The 26,661-nt window shown below is 42.5% G+C and overlaps 1 protein-coding gene across 6 annotated transcripts in view; it reads left to right on the top strand.

Annotated features, from left to right (window-relative positions):
• The first annotated feature begins 799 nt into the window (after positions 1–799).
• The window catches only part of tab2 (TGF-beta activated kinase 1 (MAP3K7) binding protein 2), a 39,499-nt gene continuing 13,637 nt past the window's right edge, over positions 800–26,661 (top strand). Inside the window, exons 1-2 of one of the 6 annotated variants that reach the window (XM_034150321.1) lie at positions 805–1,227; positions 16,133–16,288. The gene's annotated coding sequence lies outside the window, so the exon portion shown is untranslated. Of the gene's footprint in view, positions 1,228–16,132; positions 16,289–26,661 lie in introns of all 6 variants that reach the window. The other 5 variants (XM_034150324.1, XM_034150322.1, XM_034150320.1 and 2 more) reach the window with 5 other exon arrangements.

The raw sequence follows: 26,661 nt of genomic DNA, 5'->3' as shown, positions 1-26,661 counted from the left end.
AGGGTTCGGCCACTATCTTCCCTGCCCGCCTCAGGGTCCTGGAGGCGTGCAGGTCGTGGAGGGATGGCAGATTGCAGCCGATCACCTTCTCTGCAGAGTGGATGACACGCTGCAGCCTGCCCTTATCCTTGGCTGTAGCTGCAGCGTACCAGATGGTGATGGAGGAGGTGAGGATGGACTCCATGATGGAGGTGTAGAAGTTCACCATCATCGTCTTTGGCAGGTTGAATTTCTTCAAATGCCTCAGGAAGAACATCCTCTGCTGTGCTTTTTTGATGAGGTCCTGGGCGATGATGGTGCCCAGGAAGCGGAAAGACTCCACGGCAGTGACTGGGGAGTCACACAGAGTGATGTACTTTATTGATCCCAATTTTGGGAATTGTTTTAATTGTTTATAATAGATGCATGATAGGTGTCTTTCAGCTTGTCTCTGTCTCTGGTTTAGGGAAACACATGTTGTTGTTAATTCCTGAAGAGTTGTACACACTCACCAGCAGCAGGTTTTGTAGTGAAATCATGACATTGTGAATAACATGGTGTAAAAACTACATTTGCCACTTCCCGCTGTAAAAATGTAGGCTACTAAGGCATATCATTAAATAAATCAGGGCTTGGTCTAGAAGGAATGGTAACATAAAACAATATCAATATATTATTGACATGTCATTATCCTATAGTCAGACCACAGCAGACACTTCATTCATATCTATCCCAATCCCACTTCTCCTGCACCGTTTCCTGCAGAAACTCTTGTTCTGTTGTCCTCAGCCTGCATCTCCTGCAGCGGCAGCACTCTCTCCTCCCTCAGCGCAACTTTTGGAAAGTGAAAAAAAGAGAAAGCAGCTCTCCTTCTCGCGATAGCAGCTTCCTTATGCAGCCGCCATATTCTGTGACAGTATTTTGATTCGTATCTGCTGGAAGTGAGGAAAAAGAGAAAAGTGAAGGGCTGTCGAGGGGAGGGGGGGCTGAAGAAGAGGAGCTGTCAAAAAGTGATTCCCTATTCTCTATCAAACGGCGGAGAGCTGGGGCCAGGTATCCCTTCATTAACGCTGTTTCGAGGACACACAAGGCCCGGAGCCTCGGTGCAGTTGGCTCTTCATCTCCCTGGTAGTAGCTGGACTCCTCTCGGCTTCGACTGTCCCAGCTCCGCGGCCCTCTGGAGGTCCGGCGGCGGTGTCGGGTGTTGAAGGCGGCCTGGGGAGCGGCGGCGGCAGCGGAGACGGAAAGGTAACTACATGAAGTGGACTCGCTTCAGGCTCTGCCCCGTGCTCCACAGCCGGGAGCAAGCCGTTAAACAGCGGTACTGTGAAATAAAAAGCATCAGAGCGCCCTGTGCGATAAGAGCTTTTTAACACCGTCCCTCTCGGTTATAAAGTGAAACTTTTCAGATGTAGAAAAAGTTTTTGTCTGGAGCTAGCAGCTAGCTGCGTTAGCTCAGTTGGCTAACTTGTTTGGAGGCTGTTGCCGTCTCGGCCGAGTTGGCAGACCTCTGTCTGAAGTTTAAAAGAAAATATTTTCAGGCCGCTTTAATGTGGATATCTGTGAATAACGTTATATATCATGTGCCTTTTATCTTAGCAAACACTGCCTGACGCTATATTCTCTGTAGACCATGTTGGGATACTTTTTCCATCGAGCTCTCTGAAACGTCGTGGATGGAAATGTTAAATCAGGAAAGCTTCACTGAACCGCCTTATCCACCAAGCTTCAGAATACAGCTGGTACACCTCATTTAGTTGTTGATTCCTTTAATATAACACTGAAACTGTGTGTTTGTTTAAGCAACCTTCCATTTTGTAACAGTTTTGTGTCAGCGAATGATACACAAGGCAATCTTCCTCTAAGCTTCGCTAAATGATTGCTGTCTGTTTTAAAGTTACCACGAAGCAAATATAGCACAATAGTTACATTACAGTGAGTAAGTTAAACTAATGATATATACACAACTGCAGTCTGAGTTCGGTAGTTTTATGTAATCTGCTGATGGCCAGTTTGGTGCTTTCTGACATTTTCCTCCTGGATATGATGTTCCTGGTTGGTTTTATTTGGGATGGAAACTTAATAGGGGGTGGGTCTGGGCCTTTGACAGCTCAGTACTTGTTTGTATTCTTGTTTCAGTTAAGATGAGAGATGTTCATCACGAGCTTCTCTAACCTGTCATGATTTACACTTTTCTAACCTGTTTATTCTTGTGAGGCCAATATAGCTGTTGGCACAGGTTGCACATTTTGAGCAATTCTTTAAGATGTATATTTGTTTGTGAGCCAACATTATTGGAAACCAAGAGACATGGTAGTTGTTTCATAGTTTTGACAGAACATGGTTAAGTCATTTTAGCAAACTTCAGTTTCAAGGTAGGTATATCTCTGCCATTGCCTTGTCTTATTGCTTGTTTTCATGCAGTCTCAGTTACATTTAATCATGCAGATATAAAACACATACTTTGATGATAGGTAATTTGTGGTGGTCTACACTGGCAAAGTGTTATGTTAATATTAACAGCAGCCACCAGTTAAAATATGCAAAACATTGGTTGTGCTGTATGGCAAGTACATCTTATCCGACTGTCTTTTCTTATTTGACTCGAAAGAGCTCAGAGTCCCTTTTCTGTCGCCCTCTGAACACCTCCAATCTAAACGGTGCTGTCAAAGCTACACTGTAAGGGTGTATATCATTCATTAGCAGCTTGTGCCTGTCTTGACTTGCAGTCAACATTGCACTTCCTGACCAATAAGCTACCATAGCCCACTGTTTATAGGTGCAGACCCCTAACTGAAACCATGTGTGCCTGTAGCAGGGCAAATATGTTGGTAAGAGGCCTTGCTTATATGCCACTCTTTGGAGAGTCCGCACCTAATCCTCGGAGCCTGTTTGGTAATGCTAAATCAGGATTTTGGTCAGGATCAGACACTTGCACAAAATAGCAAGCTGCTAATTGCTTGTTTGAGTGTCATTTTGAATATGTTAACAGGTAAAATCTACACAACTAAGTCAGGGCACAGATTATAGATATTTCTTAACTCGGATTGTCCCAGTTGGCTTAATTCTTGTTGACAGAGGTGAAAAATTGGGTTGACTTGATGTGTTTGCTTTGGTACAATAAACAAACAGAACTAACACTTGTGTTTAAGAACTTTTACAACAAGCGGCGGTTGTGGCATGTTCTGTCGAGCTCTGTGCCAATACTTTAATCTTCTTTCCAGAAAAACCTGTTTCCTGATTTATCATTCGCAGTTTGCACAACAACGTATCACCAATCAGAGCAGAGGGTTGGGGTGTGTAGTTTTAGCCCTGTCACCAGGGGAGGGGAAATTACTACATCTGAGTGTGTTTGGATGGAGTACAAATGCTTGTTGTTTGGATCAACAGGGCAGTCAGTTCAATGCTGGCTTACCTTTCTCTTTCTCTGTGTGTCAGAACAGCTTGTCTTTTAGAGGCTACAGATTTTGAGTTGTTCAACTTGATGTTCTTTCAAACAGCTCTCTAAAATAAGTATCACATAGCTGGAATGGAAGGATCCATCCCATTATGCCCATTGCTGCAGTTTCAAGAAGAGGGCTTGGTGTTTTCAACCCTCCCCCACTGCAGTGTGTGGCTGTCAGGAAGAGAGGCTCTTATTGAAGCCCCCTCCCCCTGTTGAGCTCTCCTGACTTCTTCGCTTTAAATGGAGTCCTCCATTACACATGCTGCCTGCTCATGGTCCTTTCCAGTTCAAGGGTTAAGTTGCATGCATGGGGGCTGATTTTGCAGAGTGCATTTTGTAGGGTCGCCAATTTTGCAGTGGCTTTGCAAATTGTCCACAACTATGATCACACATGCACAAGATCATTCAAGATCTGCTTCTCTGTAGCACTTTGTAGTTATGCATCATTTAATTGTTTTGACGCTGTAAAGCTGCATTAATTTTTGTATTTTTATTTTGGTTATTCGAGGCAAAATAACTCCCCAACAAGCTCATGAACTCACAGCCTTGATAAATTCTGACCCTTTTATAATTGTCTTTTCTAAATATTTTCACATCCTGCAGACCCTCATAAGCATTTCTATGGAACTGTCTTTCTGCAACTGCTGTATGTAAATCCAAAATTAGGCTACCTTTCCAGGTTGGTGGCTAGATGTGATTTAATACATTTTCTCTAGTTCTTACATGCTTGACGTTCTTGACCAGTTTAGCATCTAACTTAAGGCCCCTCGACACACCAAACCCCTTATGGGATGTCAGCCATGTTTTTTGGTGTGTCCTGCGTTGTATGCACTTTTAGCTAATAAAACACTCTGATTGGTTGTTCAGTTTCAGTGAAGCAACATGGCCTGGAATGCAAGTGGTGAGTTCAAATCATGTGAACAAGTTTTAATGTACGTAGCATAACAACGACTACACCCATAGTTCTACTTCTTCAGGCTCCTGATGTTATGTAGTTACTCCCCCTTACGGAGGTGCAGAATGTATGCGATTGCTGGCCATTGTCTTTGTGTTGTGTTTAAATGTCAGCTCTGTCAATACTAGTTATTTGATGTTGGTTTGGTGTGTCAGGGCCTTTAGTTTGTACATGCAATTCTGGGCAGCCTCCGTTTGGTTTGCTAAATCTTGTTTGCTCAACACATTTGCCTGCTGCTGAAAAAAAGGTTTGAGATGAGTGGTGAAATACAGTACATTTGTGCACTGTGAAACTGAAACACAAGGCTTAATGAGGCCAAAAAGCTCCTTTTTTAAAGCTAAAGTGTTGGATGATGATTTGTTATAAGTGAAACTTTAAAAGAGGCTGTTTTTATTTATAACTTTATCTAAATAAGATATAAAGTTACATTTATTTAGCAGACATGATGACAAGCCGAGTTTTATATGACAAACTGACTAACTGCATAGGTGTTGCTGTAATGCACAGATGATTAGGTTATCCAGATAAGGTAATGGAGAGATGAATATTGGGTAATGTCTGTTCAAATGGGTCGAATGATAAAGACTATGGATGATAAAAGAGAGCAGCGATGTTCTGGTATGTGTACGCTCTTCCATATGGTAGATCTGGAAAATAAAGAGTGCCACTGACTGTGTACTTATTTAGTGGCTGGAAACATAGATGTTTCCTCTCAGCTCTCAATGCCTGTGTTGGTTGTCATTTAGAGCATTTCTTAGATGTTCCTTTATATTTGGATGAAGTGGCTCGTCTCATTATATGACTGATTCCTCAAAACAATCAAGAACTTAGTTTTGGACTCAGCAGCACATTTCAAAAATAAAAATACAACAGCAGACAAACCTTGAGTTCACTATCTGCGCTCTTTTACTTCACATTGCATATGTGCACATGTGCACACATGTACACCGGGGAGTGGCCCTATAAAACGACATATGCACAGAGCAGTTTGAGCAGTAGAGGGTTAATTGTCCTGGTTACCTGCAGGTTGGAGAATTTACCTGGCAGCTTTTTGGTCCTGTCCCTGGAACATTTGGCTACCAAGTAATAAAACGTGCAACAAAAGAAAAACAACAATCAGAGGGTGGGAAACACCTGGTCCCATTGCCATTGTGACAACTTGTAAAATGCTCTGCTACCACAAGCTTTGATGCCCGTAAAACAACAATTTTTAACAAAAAATGGCCAAGACTGCTTTTAAGTTACATCCATAAATGACCACATTAGCCCATATTGTTTGAAGAGAAACGTGTTGTCGAGCGAGTGTCCATGAGTATATGCTGCAGGAAGCTAAAGCAAGAACAGTTAACAACACGTTTGCAACAAGGATTTGACTCATCTAAATATTTGTAGAGTGGCAGAGCCATAATCAGGGTGCACTTTTGGGGAAACCAAGGCAATTAGAAACCAAGAAGAAAACCTTTTTTGTACATCTTTATTTCCGCTGGAAAGTTGGGCATTTTAACATTGGAGGGGGGCTGCCTCCCTTTTTGAGCCAGCCCATAGTGGCTGTTCACTGAATGTATGTGTATAGGTAGCAGGTCCTCCTGGCTCTGCTATTATGCATTTCTATGTTCATCCAGTAGCTCAGAATGGGCAAACCAAAATCTACAGAGGGCCTTTTGCGTCTTTACGCTTTCCCCCCATTGTAAACACACTTGAAAAAGAAGGGGGGAAATATCTGCAACCTCACTGCCACCTCAGAGAAACTACATCCTACATTTTTAAGTCATCATGATAACATTTCATGTTTAGTCAGAAAAATATTCTTCTTACATATAGCAAAAAAACTCAATACATGATGGATCGGTTCATTTACTTGTGTCATAACAGGAAGGCCTGGAAGAACAGATGATATGCTGACTTTTGCATACTGAACCACAATATTAGTCTAAAGAAGTTGCAGTTACATCATTTAGCCTAAATGTTCCCTGCTAAATATTTTTGGTAAAAAAACATGTTCACCTAGTTAGTTTAATAGTGCAGTCCTTACTCATCAGCATGCGGAATATAATATGAAGTCCACTGTTAATTATAGTTGAATGTTTGTAAAGTTACTGTTCATCTTTATTGTTGTAAGCAACAACTCTTAATCTCAGTGATGAATACAAGAAAAACAAATCGACAACTGCAGAAAGTTTCCCATGCCAATGTCATTATTCGTTAGCTAACGTTTGGAGACAAACATGAGGGTTCATTAACCCTAATATCACCAAAGCAAGCACACTGGTGGATAGTTCAGCTAAATACATACCATCATAATAGACACTTGTAATGTTACATATGAAATAATGCTTGAATGCAGTGAAATAATTAAAAAGCAGCTTTTTTCAAGGTTCTTTGCAGAAAATTGTTATGAAAAAAAAAGAAACGTTTTGTAGCTTGTAGGAAAAAAATGAACTTGGTGATGAAATGTTCACTTGCAGAAAAAAATTAATATTTTTTTAATATTTTCCATTACGACTGCAACTTGGTTATTACAACCTCTCAAATCAGTCATTACAACTTCACGAATCTGCTCTGTGGCAGTATAAATCGATGAATCTGCGGCCTTGACTTTTGCTACACTTCTTGCGATGAATGTGTCGCTAAAGTAATTTTCACCTGTAGATGTGGGGGAGGGAGGGGGGTTGGAGCGAAGGGGCGGAGCTATCAGAACGATGAGGCGCAAGCTCGGGTCACTCACACACAAGTCACAGCCATAGTCTGTTGCCCCTTTCATACCAACGCAGCTCCCGTTCTAGCTCCGTGCTTGCGCTCTTCTGGTTCGGAACCGGTTTTTATTTTCAGCCCCCGTTTTGTTCACACCGCCCAGAGCCCGACTGGTGCTGCCTCTGCTGCGTCATGACGTCACCGTTTACATCGCTGATTTTCTCCCCAACGGCGCTCACAACAACAACAATGGGGGACTGCGTCGGGTCGATGATTGTGTTACTTTTAATCATGCGAAGCCAGATTAAATTAAATAACTACTTCTCCAACCTTATACTTTTCTCCAGAGTGCCGTGGTTCATTGTTTATTAATGTGTTACAGCGGCATTTACCGACCGCTACAGTGCTGCTCGTCCACCGGAGTTTATTCTCCCGTTAACTCACAGCAGCGGCCGCTGTAAAGTATTCACTGTCTGACTGTCACACAAGCAGCTGATACATATCCCCAGTTCCCCTTAAGTGAATGTGTGTCAGTCTGAATTGACGCTGTTTGGCATCACAACGCTGTTATGAAAGTTTCTCTGGTATAACATGGGTGATGTTAGCATAGCAACCGAAGCTAAACTGACTATATTGACTACTTTGCTATCCTATTGTGGAATAAGCCGTTTTCTACAGGCACATTTTACCGGCGTATTTTTCATTATGATTCTACTTGTGATAGTCTGACATGACAACCTGTGCAGCCCATGTATTGATTCCATCTGATAGCTGCTATAATACAAAACAAAACAAAACGTCTGCCTGCTCTCCACAATGATCAATAACAGCGAACGGATGGTCAAAGTAAGGTACAAATAAACAGAATCACACGAAGCCTGGTTAGTGTTGCCTGACTTTATAAAGTGTGTTTTTTTTTTTTTTTACAAGTGTGTGGTTGCATTCTAGTCACTTTGCTCAGCGCTACTGCTTGTTTCAACTTTTATTTGCCGTACTCTCCATAAACTTTTCGAGCTTGGTAAGAACCGGTTTTCGGGGAAAAGAGCCGGCTCCGCTGCGGCGTGAACAGGAAAAAACTGTGCTTTTCAGGCTCTAGCTCCGAACCGGCCCTGGAACCGCGTTGGTGTGAAAGGGGCAACATGGGCCCCGCAGTCATCCGGTTCGACCTGACTATGGCTGTGACTGTGTGTGACGGACCCGAGCTTGCGCCTCGTCGTTCTGATAGCTCCGCCCCTTTGCTCCAACCCCCCCTCCCTCCCCCACATCTACAGGTGAAAATTACTTTAGCGACACATTCATCGCAAGAAGTGTAGCAAAAGTCAAGGCCGCAGATTCGTCAATTTATACTGCCACAGAGCAGATTCGTGAAGTTGTAATGACTGATTTGAGAGGTTGTAATAACCAAGTTGCAGTTGTAATGGAAAATATATTTAAAAAATATATATTTTTCTGCAAGTGAACATTTCATCACTAAGTTCATTTCTTTTCTACAAGCTAAAAAACTATTTTTTTTTCTGTGACTTCAAATTTGGTTCACAGATACGTGGATATTTTATACAAGTGTAAATGTATGCACACAAGCTCAGATTTCTTTCTGCAAGTGCTCACATCAGGTTTTACTAATTAAAACCAGAAGCCCGGCAGTGTTAAACAGACAGCAGTGCAGCTCTTCAGATACTTCGGCACTGCGAGTGGGATCAGTGTTCTGCTCCAAGTGTTCATTTCTAACCTTGTTTCTTATTATGATTCATTGGTCAATAGAAGCAGCAGACCAGTAGGACTACATTGCCCTTTATTCTGGGTGAAAAAAAATGTGGTGTCGCAACAGCTTCATATTACCACGCAAACAGTTGAGTCCTCAGAAAACCTGTTTACTTCCTGTTCTCGGACTTGTGTTTATTTTGACATAAAACCCACAGGTTTTAGGAGTACAATTTTTCTGTGTTAGTTGGCGAGCCATGTGTATTATTATATTTTTAAGATCACAAATAAATACTAAATGTTAACTACATCATGGTTTATCCCCAAAAGGACAAGCTGCCAGCAGTGTGGCATTCTTCCCGAGTTATGGGCTGTTTTGAATTTATTAGCAGAAAAAATCTCTTAGATTTCAGATTGGCCATCCCGATTTTGACTGGCAGGGCAAAGAAGCCCTGTTCCACGTTCTCAGACACACAACCATCCACTGTGATTGCTTGTTGGCTGCTCAGACATCCGGACATCTTCTGGCCTGTTAGTGTTACGTGCTACTACAGCTCCACATGAGCGATGTTCCTACGCGGGCTACTTTTTGAACCAGTGCCGGTGCACAGGAAGATGGTTGAGCGGTTATCTTTGTCCTCTCTGCTTCTCAGAGCTGTGCACACAGTAGCCTCTGTGGCAGGATATGTGTGTGTGCATGTTTGTGTGACACAAACACTTCCTCTCAAAGTGCTCTTTCTGACTGAGAAACACCTCTGGTTGCATGCTTAGTTTTGCATTTTTAGGGGTGCATGTTCAATCGTATCATAATAATGATAAGTATGCAGAGAGTAAATGTAACTATCTCCATTGTTAGCAAGTTTAAAACAATATAATCAACTTTTGAGCAGTCGTACTGTTTGAATGATACTACACAATCATCTGATGGGAAGACATGGAGAAAAGCGCACACTCGTGTGCAGTGACAAGATATGTATTTTGAAGAAATGACAACCTGAAAAGATTAGTTGAGATGTGTCAAACATCATTGCAAGGGTCTTGGCCCGCTTTGGCTTGGTGTGTTCTCCTGTTGCCTCTTCATTCTGTCTCCCTTTAATCTTTATTACAGTCTCTTTCTGTCTTTTCTCTGCTCTAAAACAAATACTTGACTACACACTGCACTGATCTTTACTGGAGTGTTTCCAGACCTCACATGACATCCTGAACCTGCATATTGGTTTGGGGGAGGCTAGTGTCTCGGATTCTGTGCAGCTGTCTTTAAAAGTCTCTGGCCTGTAAAATAAAAGCTTCCTATTTTTGCAGATACCTTGACTTGAAGGTATTCCTGTGAAGTAGGATAATATTGATTAAGGCTGCAGAAGCCTTCAAAATAGGTTCACAATAAAACATGATACTGGATGCACCGTGTGCCAATTAGCAATCGAAATGAATCAAATTGTGTTTGGTCGTCTTCAGAGAGATCCCTGTGAATGAAGATTAATGGGAATCTTCAATGGTTGTAGTGATTAAGTAGATGAATAGTGAGGTGGCCTCCCAGCTGCTTGTTGTCTGCATGATGGATATGCAGGCTGCCGTCTTATCACTCCCTTGCTGATCTTGTGGGCAGGTTCTGGCCCCACGTCCCCTCAGACTCCCTCTAACTGTTTCTTGCAGATGCAGAACAGAAACCCTGTGTGACTTTGAGCTGTTTGTAAATTCCACACAGGGACTACTCTCTCCTTCATCACTTCTCCCACAGTCTGCTGAAGGTCTTTCATCCTGGTCAAGGTTTCTGTTCTCACAAACGATGGGAAAAGGCTTTGATGTAGTGTCCTATCAGTGGCAGTGTAGCCCTCGCGCTCTTATACTCGCTTGCTATCTCACTCAGAAAAAATATTGTCAGGGCGTGGTGGACAAAAGAGTCCACCCAGCTGAAGAGCCTTTGTTTGTTGTGGTTTAATGTAGCTTTGCCATTGGCAACTGCCTGTGTGGGTCTCAGTGAAGTTCTTCCTGCAGCAGTGGTCTATTAAATTAGACCCTATATTTGCTGATGTTTTGCAACCTTTCGCATCTCGGATATAACCATCCGAGCTCTGGGGGAAGAAAACAAACCTTGCTTCCCATAACACTATAAAGAGGATTGTTTATTACTAGAGATTGCACAACACCATGGCAAACATTCACACAGGTTAAGCTTGTGGAGACTTCACCCTTGCATCCACAATGTGCTAAGACAGGTTTCTTTAAATGCAGAAACAAGAGAGGAGCATGTCGGTAAAAGCTTGTAAAAGTGGGATTAATTTAAGAGGACTGGCCTAGCATTTTCTCTCAGTTGCCCAAAGACTTCTTTGTTTGAAATGTTTCTGATACTTTTCCTGTTGTTAGCCACTGATTCATGGAAACTCCTCTTCAGTGTGAATAAGAGAGAGTTCAGTTCGGGGATATCTGTGGGTTAGCTAAGTCCAGCCTGCACCCCTCACCCTCTCCCCTCTCTCCTCTCTCTCTCTCTCTCTCTCTCTCTCTCTCTCTCTCCCGTGGCACCCTTTGGCCTCCTAAACCTTCTGGCCTGCCTCAGCTCCTGGTTAGAGATGTCATAACAGATCCGGTCTGCTGTGGTATTCCTTAGAGGAGTGTGTGTCAATGTGTGTGGCGCAGTGGATAGAGCCTTGGTGTTCGGATCAGGGGGTCACATGTTCAAAACCCACTGCAGTCAGCATGTCGTTGTGTCCCTGGGCAAGACACTTCACCCCAAATTGCTCCTGTGAGGATTACCCACAGTATTGAGTATGTAAGTACAAGTAACATGTAATGTGTGTGTGTTTACGTGTGTTTAGCTGCTGTCTGTGCAGGCCAGTCCGGAGCTTGCCCCCTCCAGGTCACACCTGTTAGTGCCAATCTACGCTGTGTTCCCCTCTTCTCTGCCGGCACCACAGCTGATCACCAACTAATCGACTACCTCTACCACTAGTCGGCGCTGTAGGCCCTAGTCAACTAGTCGTGAACAAAATGGAGACAAACGTGGGAGATGAGGATGCCGACATTGGCGCTGAGGTGCTGCAAAATGCTCCAGCAAAACACGTCTGACATTCAGGGGTCCTCATCTTATGCGCAAATGCGCCACAATTATGCGCTCTACAGTTTCAGTTTTAGCTCCGGCACTAAAAGTTCACGAGCGTGCTCCACTAGCACCCCCCCCCCCCCCCCCCCCCCCCCCCCCCCCCCCCCCCCCCCCCCCCCCCCCCCCCCTTTGAACAGCTGTTTGGACCTAATTTCGAGAGCAACAAGAAAAAACGGGTCAACAGTGGCGCGGATGAGCTACGGGATTACTGCCAGCAGACACATCCCCACAATGGATAACCCTCTGAAGTGGTGGGCACAAAACGCAAACCGCTTCCCCCGTTTAGCCAAGCTTTCCAGGAGCTACCTGGCTAGCCACCAGCACCCCAAGTGAACGGATGTTTTCCCTGGCAGGCACCACTGTCACCCGACAGCGGTCAAGCCTCTTTCATTACATTACATGTTACTTGTTAAGACGCTTTTATCCAAAGCGACTTACATACTCAATACTGTGGGCAATCCCCACAGGAGCAACTTGGGGTGAAGTGTCTCAGGGACACAACGACATGCTGACTGCAGTGGGGTTTGAACCTGTGCTCCCCTTATCCGAACACCAAAGCTGCGCCACAGCCTCCGCTCCCTCACATGTTGATGCTTTTGTCTGCCTTAACGCAAACCAAAAAACCTGGAAGGGTGGACATCGTTATCGAGGAGGACAGTGACAGCGAGTAAAGTGTTGCGCAATGCGCAGTGGATTTACGTTGCATTTATGTTCTTAACAGAGTTTTTGCATGAGATTTGGTGAGTCCAGTTACTGTTTTTAATTTAATCAGCCATGTAACAGCATGTAACACAAATCAAAATGCTCCTGTGTTACAGTGTTTAACGTAACTGTATGAATTGCAATACAAAATACAGTTTTACACCTCTCTTTGTGTGTCTTTATTATGACTTAACAAACAACTAGTCGACTACTATTTTGAAAAACTTGTCGACTAGTAAATATAGGTAGTTGTGAAACCCCTAGCGTGCACACCCTGCACTTCCACACTTGGGCCAACTGTGGGAGTGTGGGAAAAACATGAAAGCTGCCCATCCTGCTGTACAGAGCACTGATGATTTAGCATCTCAATGTGTCCTGAAATTGGCCATAAGCAGAACTACGACTGCTATAACATGCAACATTACCTTAATAAACGCAGTGTGAGGAAAGTGCAGAGATATCTGGCTCCCAGATCTCACCACGCAGCCCATACTTTGTTTTGGACCACAAACCTAACAGCCCATGGTAATATCCCCTATCATCTGCTTTTTTTTTCTTAACAGACCGCAACACATTTCAGATACGAATGAATAAACCCTATCTGAAAACAAACACATATTGTTAGAACATGTTTTGATGGTGTTTGTCATTAATCTTTGGTAGAGGTTGGTAAAGGTCATTTACCTAAAATGGCTCTCAATTCTTTAATAATGTTATTATCTGTGTTTCTTTCAAATGGTAGAGGATTGGATATGAACAATATAACATTGACACAATATACCAAAAGACAATTCGAGTAATCCCACGGCACAATTTATTTCAAAAAGTCAGTATAAGAAAGGTTACACCATTCATCATACCCTGAAACTGTACAAACACATATTTTCAGCAAACTTTAGTTAAATGAATCAGGTGTTTCCCTTAGTAAACATAACCAAAGCTAAAGCTAGTTATATCTCATCAGAATCACTGTATTCTACATTTCTCATTTAAGAGTTTGCCAAAAATATAGTGCGCACCATTGTAAAACATTACATCCTACGTTCCTCAGCAGAACTTTGAAAGGTGGATTAGTGGATGTCAGGCTGCTTACACAGAAGAGAGAGGAGAGGACCAGAAGCTGGAGGTAGAGGGGGTGAACACTGTATTCCCTCAATATTGGTAAGACTCATGGGCACTTTTGAATTTTTTTGTAAAATAAGTAATCGTAGAGATTTAACTTCCTGTGAAAAGCAAATGTTTTATTCTGATTGATGGAATGACTGTGTTAGCACTAGGGATGTCCCGATCACCTTTTTTTGCTCCCGATCCGATTCCGATCATTTGATTTTGACAATCTGCCGATACCGATTTTTCCCGATCCGATCTTTATGCAATGCATTAAGAGAAAAAAAAGGTAACAGATAACGGCTGGTCATCCAACGCGATGAATTATCTTTTTGGCCTTTTCACTGTTCTGGGGCAGTTTCTCTTTCCTTTTAAAAGTCTCTGAAAGTGTCGGTTGTTTCAGTGCCGTTACCCGAGTGGCCGCTGTGTACTCGTCGTGTTGTTGTTGGTGTTTGTTTCTCAGGTGGCGTATTAGATTGGTCGTGTTGAACGTAGCTCTGTTCTTTCCACCACGCGGAACCTCCGCCTTGCAAACATTGCATCTGGCTGTTACCAATCTGGCTGTTAGTATCAATTTTATAATACTTCCAAACTCCTGACATTTTCTCTGTCCCGACTCCCGAGTCACCAGCTGAACGTAGCCTCTCGTTAGCTTACTGCTACTATTAGTAGCCATAATGGCGCGTTTCCACTACAGTGCGCAGCCCGGTTTAAGAGGGCTGTGACGTCAGCGGCCCGTCTTTGGTTGCGTTTCCACTTGGCCTAGTACCGGCCGGCGGGTCCTAATTCACAGTTTTTCTGGCCTCATAAAATCGTGGGTCCAGGGCCAGAGACAACGAGGCTGAGTCGGGCTGAGTATGCTAAACTAGAGAGAGCGTCGCTGGCAAGGGGGCTACAACTACAACAAGATGGACATATTTGACCGTGATTTAATTGTAATACACGTTTCAAAATGATGCCGAAGTAACAACATACTGATACCGGTTAGTAAAAACCATGAATTAATGCTTTGTCAAGTCTGCAGACAGACGGCAGGGGAAAAACCTTTTAAAATGCTTGTTTTCTAAATGGAGATTGGCTAAGCTAACGCAGTATATGCTCCGACCGTCCACACTCACAACAACGGCCTATACAGACATAAATAAAGCAGCGACTGTATTCACCATGACACAGGCAGTCTGTGGTTTGTACTTGTTTAACTTTTGTCTAGTTTCTGAACATATATGAGGAGCTGTGAGCTCTGAGTGCTAACAGCTAACGGCTGTGTTGTTTTTCTGGGGTCCTCTGAAGATCACGTCACGGCTCCGCCTACACTGCGTTACTATAGATACTGCCCCAGTTCCTAAACTGTAATGGAAGTGAGCCAGTCCTAACGAGGCCCAGCCATACCGAGCGAGGCCGAGCGAGGCCGTGTAGTGGAAACACTGCGCCCTGCCCACTCTGTTGCCAGATTTGAGAGAAATAAGCAACCAGGTCTATGAAAACAAGCCCAAAAGAAGCAACACATACATGATGTTGTGTAATTTTAAACCAAAACTAAGGCCTCAGGGTGAGTTTAAGACGTGAACATTTTTGTTTTGTAACATAACATAAAATAATAAAAATATTTTATAAAAAAAAAAAAAAAAAAAAAATCCCGATCCCCGATTTTTTTCTCCCGATTCCGATCTTTTGAAAATCACGTGATCGGCTCCGATCCCCGATCACGTGATCGGATCGGGACATCTCTAGTTGGCACACAATACAGTGATGAGTCCTCTCTACTTTCATTACTTCTATCCATTATTGTGCTGTTTTCCACAGTCATTTTGAATTCCAAAATGACTGTGCTTTTAACTTAATTATACATTTGTAATATAACAAAGCATATTATATTATAGTAATACCCATGCATGTGTGAATAGGTCTTTGTCGTATGTATTGGATCGTTGTGGTGAAACCCTGATGTAGGGGAAAAGGGCCGGCTCACTGAGGGAGAAGGGTATGACTTGAATGTTTTGAGAGGGCTGGAATAAGACCGAATGGCATCTCAGCAGCAGAAGAGTCACATGACCTGGCTGCTATTTGTCTTTTGGTTGGCCTCAAGGTGGAGAATGATACTCCTAACAGCTGTGGGAAGCATTTCCGGTGGAGGGTTTTTTCCTCAGACACACACACGGACGTCCAGCAATACACTGAAGCAGGAATGCCTTGATATCTACTTCTGCACCACCAATCCATATTCTTAGTACAACGTTTAAAAGAAGGAAATTGTGCTGGTCACAAGTCTTACGTTGTCTGAACCTTATCATGTTAAGAAAATGCTTGATAAAAGGTTATTATTTCCCTCTACGGAAAACATGATGCTTCAGAAACTCCTTCAGATGAATAATAAAACCTTCTGTATCTGACGTTTTAGATTTGTTTACTCGGATTGAATAATGAATTGCCTTGTTTTTGCTTGAACCTACATCAGATACAGCATCTGTAGTGTGGACCTGACAGAGGTTTCTCCTGTGTAAGGACCGATAACATAGAGCGGTGGAGTGAACTGATGGAATGAGCTGACCAAAGACAGAAGTGCTGTTAATGTCCTGCTGTCTGTGTGCTTCAAAGAGCATGATGACATACAGTAAGTGCATTTTGTAAGGCAATAAAGGCTGGAGATTGGGCTGGTGCATACTTGGCATGTCATCGCTAAGCGCCTGAGTGCAAACCGTCTCATTGTGTTCAATTGGCTGGCAGTGAGTGTTGAGAGACAGCACTGCCACCCAAGCTCCAGCTACAATGGAGCAGAAGGTCACCACATTGAATCTGAGGCCAGCTAAGTCTGTGAGCAATATGTTCTCCTTCCTAAGGAGCTTACCTGGAGCTGTTTGAGTGTTTTCTGGAAATAAATCCAATGTATTGCCACTTAGTTCCCAATGTAATATTGTACCTTCCAAAACACACAAACTTGCATTTACTATTCAACTAATTGCTTCTTTATTCAATTAGAACATTTATTATAACAACAAATATTTTGGTTCAACAATTATTTTTTTATAGATGTATTATATGCTTGATAGATAGATATATAGATGGATACTTTATTTATGCCAAAATGGGAACATGTGTTGTCACAGCATCAGTGTTTTCAAGCATTACAGGAGTTACAAAATTATTTCAAAGATACAATAAGATACAAATATTTGGGTGGGTGGTTGTGCTTCTTCAAAATTCCTTATAAAAAGCAAATCAAATCAAACAAAAAGCTCCAAACCCAACAATGAACGTAACTTAAGAAGCCATTTTCTCACATTTAACCTAGAACTGTTTCATTCATTGTATTAAAGGTGGAGTAGGTAAGTTTGAGAAACCGGCTCGAGATACACTTTTTGTTATATTCCATGGAATGCTCTTAACATCCCGATAGCAATGAATATCTTAAGTGCTTTGACAAAAGATCCATAAATAAATATCATCTGTGGAAGCCGTAGTACTGTAAAAAGCACGACCAATCATTTTAGCCGGCCCGGCTAAAATAACTGGATGGCCTACCTGCCTGTCAGCCTTCCATCTGTGCACAAACTTATCTCGTGCCCTCATTGGTCATGTGCGCGTTCGTGTGTGTTGGAGGAGGGGCTCTGTAAGGAAGTGGCAGATTTTCTCCAGTTGTGTATTTTCAAATTCTAGCGCACTCGAGCTGGTTTCTCCAAAATTACCTACCCCACCTTTAATGCTTAAATTGAAGATGATTAAAATTGAATCTGCTAAATCGTAGTTGTTTCTAACGATTTACACATTTTATAAACAAATAATGGAAGAATAAGCCGACAAATCAATGGTGTGTGTGTGAATGACCTCTCCTTTGGTATTTAGAGCTTTTTCTATCGATCTTTGTTATCTTGAGAAAAGGGCGGTTGAGGTACCAGACTATAAACCAGGTATAAGTCTCCCTCCAGACTGTAAGGAAAGGGTTATTTATGCCTTTCAAAAGTCTCTCTATATGGTACAAGATCTTCCCGTGAAGCTTAGCAGCCTTATAAACTCCTGGATGAAAATCTATCACAACTGTTTCTGAACTTTTGTTTTAGCCCACCATCCCACTGCAGTCCACATCCTCCCTACCCTCACTGCTATCTGACAGTTTTCATATAACTTGGTTTCCTTCAATTCCCTGGCATCTGTCTGTGGAATAACAAGGAGGCGCAGTTGTGTTGCTCTGAGCAGAGGACAGCCCCCCTTGTAGTCAGCTATGAGTGTTCACTTCCTGCTAAATGCAGTTCTTGGTAGGGCTGCTCCTGCAATGCTCCCTTCCACTTAACTCAGCTGGTATGTACTTGTGCTTAGTGGCAGCCAGCAGGTTGATGCTGCCACATGTCCATTAGTCACTGTATGACTGGTTGTAGTGGACAGACTCTTCCTGCACTACACTGTGTGATCAGTGAATGCTCAGGGGAGTACCTTTACCTCGAGCCTGGCTCATCTCCAAACACAGCCGCCACTAAAACATCATTTTAAACAAAACTATGTTTTTTCACCAGCCCACTGGAAATACTACAAATGCAACTGCACACTGTAATAATTGAACATGAATGTTCCTTCTTGTCATTTTGATGAATCATTTTTTAACGAACTTTAAACTTAACTAAACAAAAAAAGTATTGTTTTAGTTAAAGAGCTCCTGTTTTCTCTTGACATCCTTCGTTGTTTTCCCAGAGTCATCAAACCGACCCGCCATCAGCTAACTTTCCCCAAAGTTTGGCCAGTCTTTCTCAAAACTGTTCATTTAAAATAGTGTTGATTAGTAGTGCTGTTTAACATGACTAGTGGGTGCGGCAGTGGTTCAGTCTGTAGGGGATTGGACTTTGGACCGAAGGGTCGCCGGTTCACGTCCCGATCGGACCAAGGAATACGGTGTGTGGACTGGTACTGGAGAGGAGCCAGTTCACCTCCTGGGCTGCTGCCGAAGTGCCCTTGAACAAGGGCACTTCGGCAGCGGCAGTTGGGGGAACTGCTCACTGGCGCCGGCTAGACTGGCTGCCTCCGCTCTGACCTCTCAATGCATGTGCATGTAACTGTGTGTGTATTTGTATATGTATCTGCATGTTGTAAAAAGTGTGTACTGTATTACCTGTATAAAAACACATGTGTGTGTGTACGACGGAGTGGAAACTGAATGAATAGGTCCATCTTCTTCTTCTTAGTGTTGAGCTTATATTTCATTCAGTGTGGTAATGTATCTAGGGTTACTTAATTACATTTGTATCAGACATTACTGTGCAGACAGACCCAAACGGTAACAATTCAGGCTCTGGTCTGAGGAGTTTGTATAGTAAATTGGAATTAAAATGATGAGTTTAATAACTAATTAAATGAACAACAATAACTTTAAAGTGGACCTATCATGCTATATTTGAATAATATAGTGTAGGACCATACCTATATAAGGCATATTTATACTTTTTTTTTTTCAAAATATCAAACGGATCATGCATTTTAGCCATGCCTCATTTTGCTCAATTTGACATTTTTTAGCCCTGTTTTTGCAAGGGCAGATTCAGTGAGAACAGCACCATCTACAGGCCTGGCACTACACTACTACAGCGTCTCCAGCGCTTTCGAACGGCAATGGCCGTGGCTGTATCCTCCTGATTGGTGGAGTTGGCCCAATAGCCGTAGCGCCACTGTCCTGACGTCAGGACAGTGTTCAAATCTGGATCAGTTTTTATCAGATCCGTTGCAGCCCCTTTTTTAGAGATTTGGGTATGGAGGAAAATAGAGAGGGTTGTGTTTTCTGACACTTGGTGAGTTCCCTGGAACACCGGGGACACATATTCATGTATAAAAGACGTACAAAAGTGCATTTTGCATAATAGGTCCCCTTTAATTAAAGACTTAAATTGATTAAAACTCAGAAGGACAGCTCTTTGACCAGTGCATTGCAAACATTTCCACCACACTTGTTTCTATTTTCTATTTTTTTAAATTAAATATGTCCAGGGTTCAAAACTGCTGGCGGGACAAAACAAGCATTGGGACCATTTGATTATCAATAAATGAAGAAAATAATTGTATCAACAATGGAGAAAAAAAAAGGTGCTTGGTTGCAGCCTACCTTTTAACCCTATGATAACAGTTACCTTTTTTTTTTTAAATATGTGTTTGTTGTTTTCTAAACAACCCATTTTTGTAAATACACAACAGTAAACCCCTTTCTTATTACATTTCTAAATAATTTGGGTTTTCTATTTTTCATATACTGATTGTATGATGACAGAGTTGGCTGAATCAGTGAGAGGGACGGTAGATGGATACTTTATTGATCCCAAATTGGGAAATGTTTGTGTTACAGCAGCAGTGTGTTCAGGCATTCAAATATGTAAAAGGTGGATAAAGTATAGACAGAATCAAATACAAAATAAAATAAAATAAACAGCAAATATAAACCGAGCAGGGGATTTAGTGACTTGGAGCTGTCAGCTTCCTCAGGAGACAGCGAAATGTCTCTGTGCTCAACCAGCAGAAGCTTTGTTGTTTTGCTTGTTGTTTTCCAATAAGAGTTTTCCCTAGAGACAATACAAAAATATGTCCAAATACTACAGGATCCACCAAGTAGTGCCAAGATGGGAGTAACTAGAAGAAATATGGAATACATAGCCAATGGTTTCCAAGAGTGTTTAGTGCTGTGCTGACTTTGTGCTCTCCGGTGATGTGTGCTCAGACATGCATCCCACTGCTTAATGTACCCATTTTACAGATTCACATGGTGGGTTTTTTCTCCCATTGTCTCAGTCTGGATTGGTTGAATTTCTACCCTCCTCCTGGCCTGTGGCAGTGTTTGGAAGAACACTGCTACTTGCAATGAATGCCAGCAGTGTTTGTAAGGGGTTGCCTCCTTCCATAAAAAATAAAGGCTGTCCAAAAAAGGTTAAAAGTAATGTTCAGCATCACAAAGTTTGGAAAGTGCTGCTTTGCTGAATGTGTTCTGGCTGGAATAAAAGCCTCTATCATGTCACCTGTAAGCTAAACCTTTAGCTTATAGATCTTACTATTCCCGCTCAATGAGAGACTGTGTTGGGGCTTGTCAGCTGGCAATGAATGTTTCCACAATGTAAGGAAAAACTGCACAGAGCCCTTCTGAGGCCCTCATTGTTACATGCTTTCTTTTCACTTATTAATTTTTGCTTTGTACATTGGTCACACCCTCTTTTTAATTTAATTTTTCTCTGAGGACACCATGCGAAAAGATTAGTGGTTTAGGATAAGGCTTTTCATGTTGCTGAGGTTTCTATTTTTGGCTCAGGCTGTGGTCCTGACATAAGGAAAGGAAAGGAAAGCAGGGAAGGGGGAAAGATCGGTGCACAGCCTCTCACTCAACAGCTGCCCCTTCTGCTAAGTTGATCATTTCTAAACATTTTGATCAGGAGCATGGATCCTGACATTGCCTTGATAAAAATAGTTCTGTGCGATTGTATGTACTGGAGTAACATGATTTGAGCGGGCTGGTGACTCACAGTGGAGGTGCTTTGGGCATGTCTGGAGCTTGGTTAGGCTTTAAAGGAATTTGTGGTTCTGTTGGTGGTGTTTGACAGAAATGTGTTATAATGCTTTGTTATCCTTTTTACAGTCTTTCTCACAAAGCCTGTAATGACATTGTCTTTATTTTATGTCTCAAATTCTTTTATCAAAGAGTCTGTAAAGAAATCCTCTTTTCTCTAACATGAATTGTTAGGGATAAGAATATGTCTGATACATTTAGCTTTACTGCTATAGATTTACTATGTTTTAAAACAATTATATTATGAAATATATATGTTTAGGGGTGAGTAGTTTAACTACAGATTGGTATTCCTTTGTCAGACAGTTTCATTTAAAAAGTAGAAATTTGAAGAAGTAAAACTATACAATATTTGTCTCAATAAGGATCAGAGGAAGGAATCTTTTTATTTTATTTGATCTTTATTGCACAGCCGATTGAGGGGTCTTGACCCACTGCTATTCTCAGCCAACAGCCTCTCCTCAGCCTTTACCCTGATCAGGCCTTAGGATCGAACTTTCTGCTGTGGTGGGGGGGGTGACTGCAGGTGAAAGCAGCTGTCAGGATCTATGATGAAACACACACAGTTTTTCTTTTAGAAGCTGCCTGATGAGCTCAGCCTTTTACTGCCAGCAGAAATCCTGTGCTGGAAGGTGTGGGAGGAAGAGGGGAGGATAACAAATTAGGAGGGAGGGTGGTTGGAGGAGAATAGTGTCGGATCCCAAGAAAGCACACATTCACACACATTCACACACAGCCACGCAAGCTGCAGAAAGCGCCCAGCAACTTAATCTACTTACAGCTCTATCCTCTTTCCGATTGCCGCCCAAAGACAGACACAAGTAGCCATGCAGCTTCTTTTAACTGATATTTATGATTTTTACAGAGGAAAAAAGTTCCACGTTTCTAGGACCTCCCAGTTTCCCACAGTGCCTCGGGAGGGGTTAGTCGACCTCGAGGAGCTTGTGCCCTTGCCTGCTTCCAATAAACCACCCGCCGGCTGTGGTGCTGAATCATTTTCGATCTCCTGCACACGCACTCCCCCACCCAGCGTTTCCGTTAGAAAGAATTGTGCCGGTCAACGTAACCGGTAAGATTTCAATTTACCGGACAAATGGATAAATTCCGGTTAACGGCTATTATTCATAAAATACCACCAGTTCGATATATATACATACACCTTTTCACCAAACCAAAGAACAAACCCCCACCACTCACATAAACACAAGCTTGCAAACAAAAACTGTCAAAATCCAGTTTTAATAGTAGGCAACAGGTGGAGCATCCTGCCTGCAGCGCTGATCCCAGCTCTGTGTAGACTTTAACCTCTTTTTCACAAGGAACTTATAGGTCCAGTTTGGAGCATGTGCTGATTACAACCAGTTTTTTGTGTTTCCAATAAAGTGGTGCCGGCTCTTGGCCTTGACGATTGTTTAATTACAGGAAACCATCTCATGCCCCTTTTCCACCAAACCGGATCCAGTTCAAGAACCGTTCTTTTGCTTTTCTGGTGCTGAACCAGTTCTTCTCTGTAGCACTACTTGTGTTTCCACCGCTCAGAGCCTGAGTGGAGCTTGAGTGGAGCTGCGTCATTGTGTCATCGCCATCACGTAAACGTTTACGTGCCTCTTATGACACCCACACGGCGCGAAGATCCCTCATATCGACAACAACAACAATGATCCTGGTAGTCATTCTTGAGTTTTTTTAGCTTGTTGCTTATTTGCTCCAGAGTCCGGTGGTATCCAGCGGGAGTTGGCCAACCCCCGCTGCAGCTGCTGGAAAATAGCTTTAGACCGCAATGTGCCATCCAACTTCCTCTGTACCTCTTGCGTTGACCAAAGCCAGAGGAGGTGATTTGTCTCTTCAGCGGTCCATGCTGCTTACATTTACTGGCATCCATCCTGGTTCGTAGTTGTGTGTGTTGCTGAACAGAATTTGCGGCATTTTGTTGTTGTTGATCAGGTTAATCCCGCCCCCCGATGTAAGCGTGAAGTATTGGTTCTTGGTTCTTCCGGGCAGCCGAGTGGGGTCAGCTAAGAACCGGTTTTCGGTGCTTAGAGGCGGCTCCGCTGCGGTGGAAACAGGAAGAACCAGAGCTTAATCAGGCTGTAGCCCGGAACCGGCACTGGAACCGGTTTGGTGGAAAAGGGGCCTTAGCTGACTGACAGCTGATGAGCTGAGATCATCTGCTGCTGTCTTTACATGACCATTCAGAGGAAAGGTTGTGTCATTGCTTTTAAAACTCATTTATTTTGTATTTACGCATGAAAAAGACAAAAGTAAGGGGAAACGTGGATGCTATTGGTGGGATGCACCTATTGTTGCAAAGACATCGTGATGTGGCTCTGGGGCCAGCATGGAACTAAACTAAACTTGTGGAAAAGGGGTATGTGAGGCTTGGCTTCATGGCACAATTGAGTGCAAATTGGGTTCTGTGTAGTGTGGCTTGTTCCTGTTCTATAGACCCTGAACAAAACAACTGCTTCATGTGCAACCCTACCAAATGTGTTGTCCTCATTTTAGTGAATTTAAATTGTTAAAGGAAAATGTTTTTGTCCCAAATGTACTTCTCTAAGTAACGTGGAGAATTTTTCACATAACCTGATAACAATTTCTGCTCTGCCTGACCTTTTTAAGTTTCAGAATGTTTTAAGACAATCGGTTTCATGTTTCTATTTATGACACAGTTACGATTCCTCCTAGTTTATCTTAGTTAGACTCGTGACATTAATGTGGTAGGAAATCTGTTTGATTCAGACTGTCACAGCTTTTGTGATGACTTGAAAAGCTCTTCTGTTAAGATTAGCCTTCCCTTTGTAAAGTGTCCATGCAAAGCCTGTGCGATAGTTCACTCAGTGGGAGGCAAGGAGGCAATGGCCTAAGGTTCCTCAGTCATTAATGAGAATGAAATGTAAATGAACTTATCTATGAATCAAACTGCATTCTTTAACAACTGTATACAAGTGGTTCACAGAAAATGAAGGAATGGCATGAGATACAGTCTCTCTCCCTCTGTGGGACTGCTTTTTCCACCAGGCAATCTGCACCGCTGAAACCGGTCGACAGTCAATCATGAAATATGATGAAGTCCAACAAATCTGATCCATCAACATATAATCTTTTTCATTTGTTTGTTGTTTTTTCCTTTACAACATCTCCAAAGTGTTTTGTTAATAATAAGGACAAGTGTGTAGAAATTCAGTGTGGTAGTTAACACTGATTCTACAACCTGGGTTTAATGTTACACTGACCAATCTATTTAGTTCCAAAATTAAGTAAATAATCTCAGTCTCATAATCATTCAAAAAAAGTAACAGAAAAGTACTGGAGAGTGTTATATAGTCACCAAGATGCTGTTGGCTAGGTTATTTTTAATCTAGCTGAGAGGCTATTATCTAACAGATGTCTAATTAAAATAACATCAAAAGTAACATCAGTTCTAATAAACTGGCACGTTGGCTAACGGATCCACATGCTATGCATGAGATATATGCTAACCTGGTATCTGGCCAAGGCAACCACACTATTTTACTAGTAGCCACTGTGCAACTTCCTTACGACGGGCAAAGTGCCTTGCAGTTTTGTGTCATTCACTCATTAGATCAGGGATTCCATCTGGTACACACTCACTGGTATGAAGCTCACTTCATAAACATTTAGCCTGCTATACTAAAAGGGGCTAGAAATACAGACATACATGACGTGGAAAAGTCAAGACAACTTGAACGTTTATAATTTTCTTTTAACATTTGGATATTTGTCCTTTTTAGCTTTCAGAAGTTACTTGGGTTGTATGCCTTTCTGCAGTAAGGCATGCATATGAACATGATTGTCAGTGTATATGCAATAGTAACAAACACAAGCATGTCCAGCTACTTTGTAAGACGGGGGGGGGGGGCTGATGATCAGCCATCATCAGCAAACACTGCCAATTAGTCCCTTACTTGTTGAAATATTGCAAGACGCAGCAGTAAGACCTTTGATGTAATGTAGCTGGGCTGCTCATGAAAGCTGCAGACAATGTTCTGATTGAAGTTTCCACTGTATTCAATGTTTATCATAGTTCAAGGGCCATTTCCACAAATTGGTTGGAAGATTTGGTTAAACAAGATCAGTGCTGTCCTAAACAACCACGATAGGAACTCCCAGTCTTGCACGCTGAAGAGAGTATGGCAGGACATGTTTTTTATTTTCCAGTAATATGTAGCCCCTTTGTTTACAGCATCTAGCCTGTGTTGGCTATCACAGTGGCCACGGCTCCAGGTGTTGGATTCTTAAGTCGGCCAAAGTCTCCTGTTGATTATTTGTACATTTTATTTAGGCTTTAATTAATCTGGACGTTTTTAGGCTGGTTCCCTCTGGCAGAGTGAATGAGCCTATTGATGGAGCATGGCACGCTGCTACTCCAGAAATGAGAGTGGGACTGTGGGTCAATGCTTTGGCACGGTGAGTAACAGCCTCAGCAATAGCAGCTTTGTGTCTATCTCTGCTGCCTCAGGCTCTGTTCCACCAGCTCCTCTAGGGACAGCAGGTATTCATCTACCCCACTTGGAGCCACCCCATACACATGGGTCTATAATAACGTACAGAGAAGAGGTGTGGACCCTTTTGTTTTTGAAGCCAGGAAACAATCTAACCACACTGTTGACTTATAACTGGGTCAGCTGCCAATGTATTTCCTTTCCCACAATGGTTGAGCTGCCCTGCCTCCTGAGCACATCTCAGTGGTGGACTGTTCTCTGGCTCTGTGCACTGATGCACCCTAGTCTGTCATTTAAACAGGTAGCTGTAAACTCCTCATGTACTAGGCTCTAAAGGTACAGTGTGAAGTGGAATACTTTAAACGCCCTGACTTTCTGTGGACTTCATCTGCTGGAGGATTTTGCGAAATGTTCAATTTCCTTTGATTGCAAAAGACAAAAAAACAATGTCCGATCTAGATCCAGATGTTGATGAGTTGTCTCTCTCACATGTTCCTTAAGTTGATAGTATCTCAGAAAGTACACAAATATTTTTCTTCTACGGTCAGTGTCTGAATTAAGCATGGTCTTCCCTTCTTACGGCCCACTGTGGGTCATTTAGATTGATACATATCTGTCTAGGCAGCTCAGGTCGCTCTCTCTGAGTTGGGGCTGCTCCTTGCAGCTGGTGTCCTATTATTGACAGTAATGCCAAATCAATCCTCCTTCTGTTGTCCGGCACTGTCCAGAGATGTTTTACAAAACCAATTGACCACTTCTCAGCTATGGCAGTCCACATCCTTAGAGCTTGGTTAAGATGGCAGCACAGCTGCTCAGATAAATGCTTGACAGTGTTCTTGAACCTTTCCTTTCAGAAGTGTATTCAAGTGTCTGTACATTTAAGCCATTTCCTAATAGCCTAAACATTCCCTTTCTATGATGCATTTACTTTGTTGTCCAGTGGCTTCTTCCATACTGCATGGATCTCAATGGAGTAGAACAGGTTGTGCTTTGTGCAGT

Source organism: Trematomus bernacchii, unplaced genomic scaffold (genome assembly GCF_902827165.1).
Source record: "Trematomus bernacchii unplaced genomic scaffold, fTreBer1.1, whole genome shotgun sequence".
NCBI classification, from domain to species: Eukaryota; Metazoa; Chordata; class Actinopteri; order Perciformes; family Nototheniidae; genus Trematomus; species Trematomus bernacchii.
The sequence above is the reverse complement of the archived record's forward strand: the minus strand, read 5'-3'. Positions and strand labels throughout refer to the sequence as shown.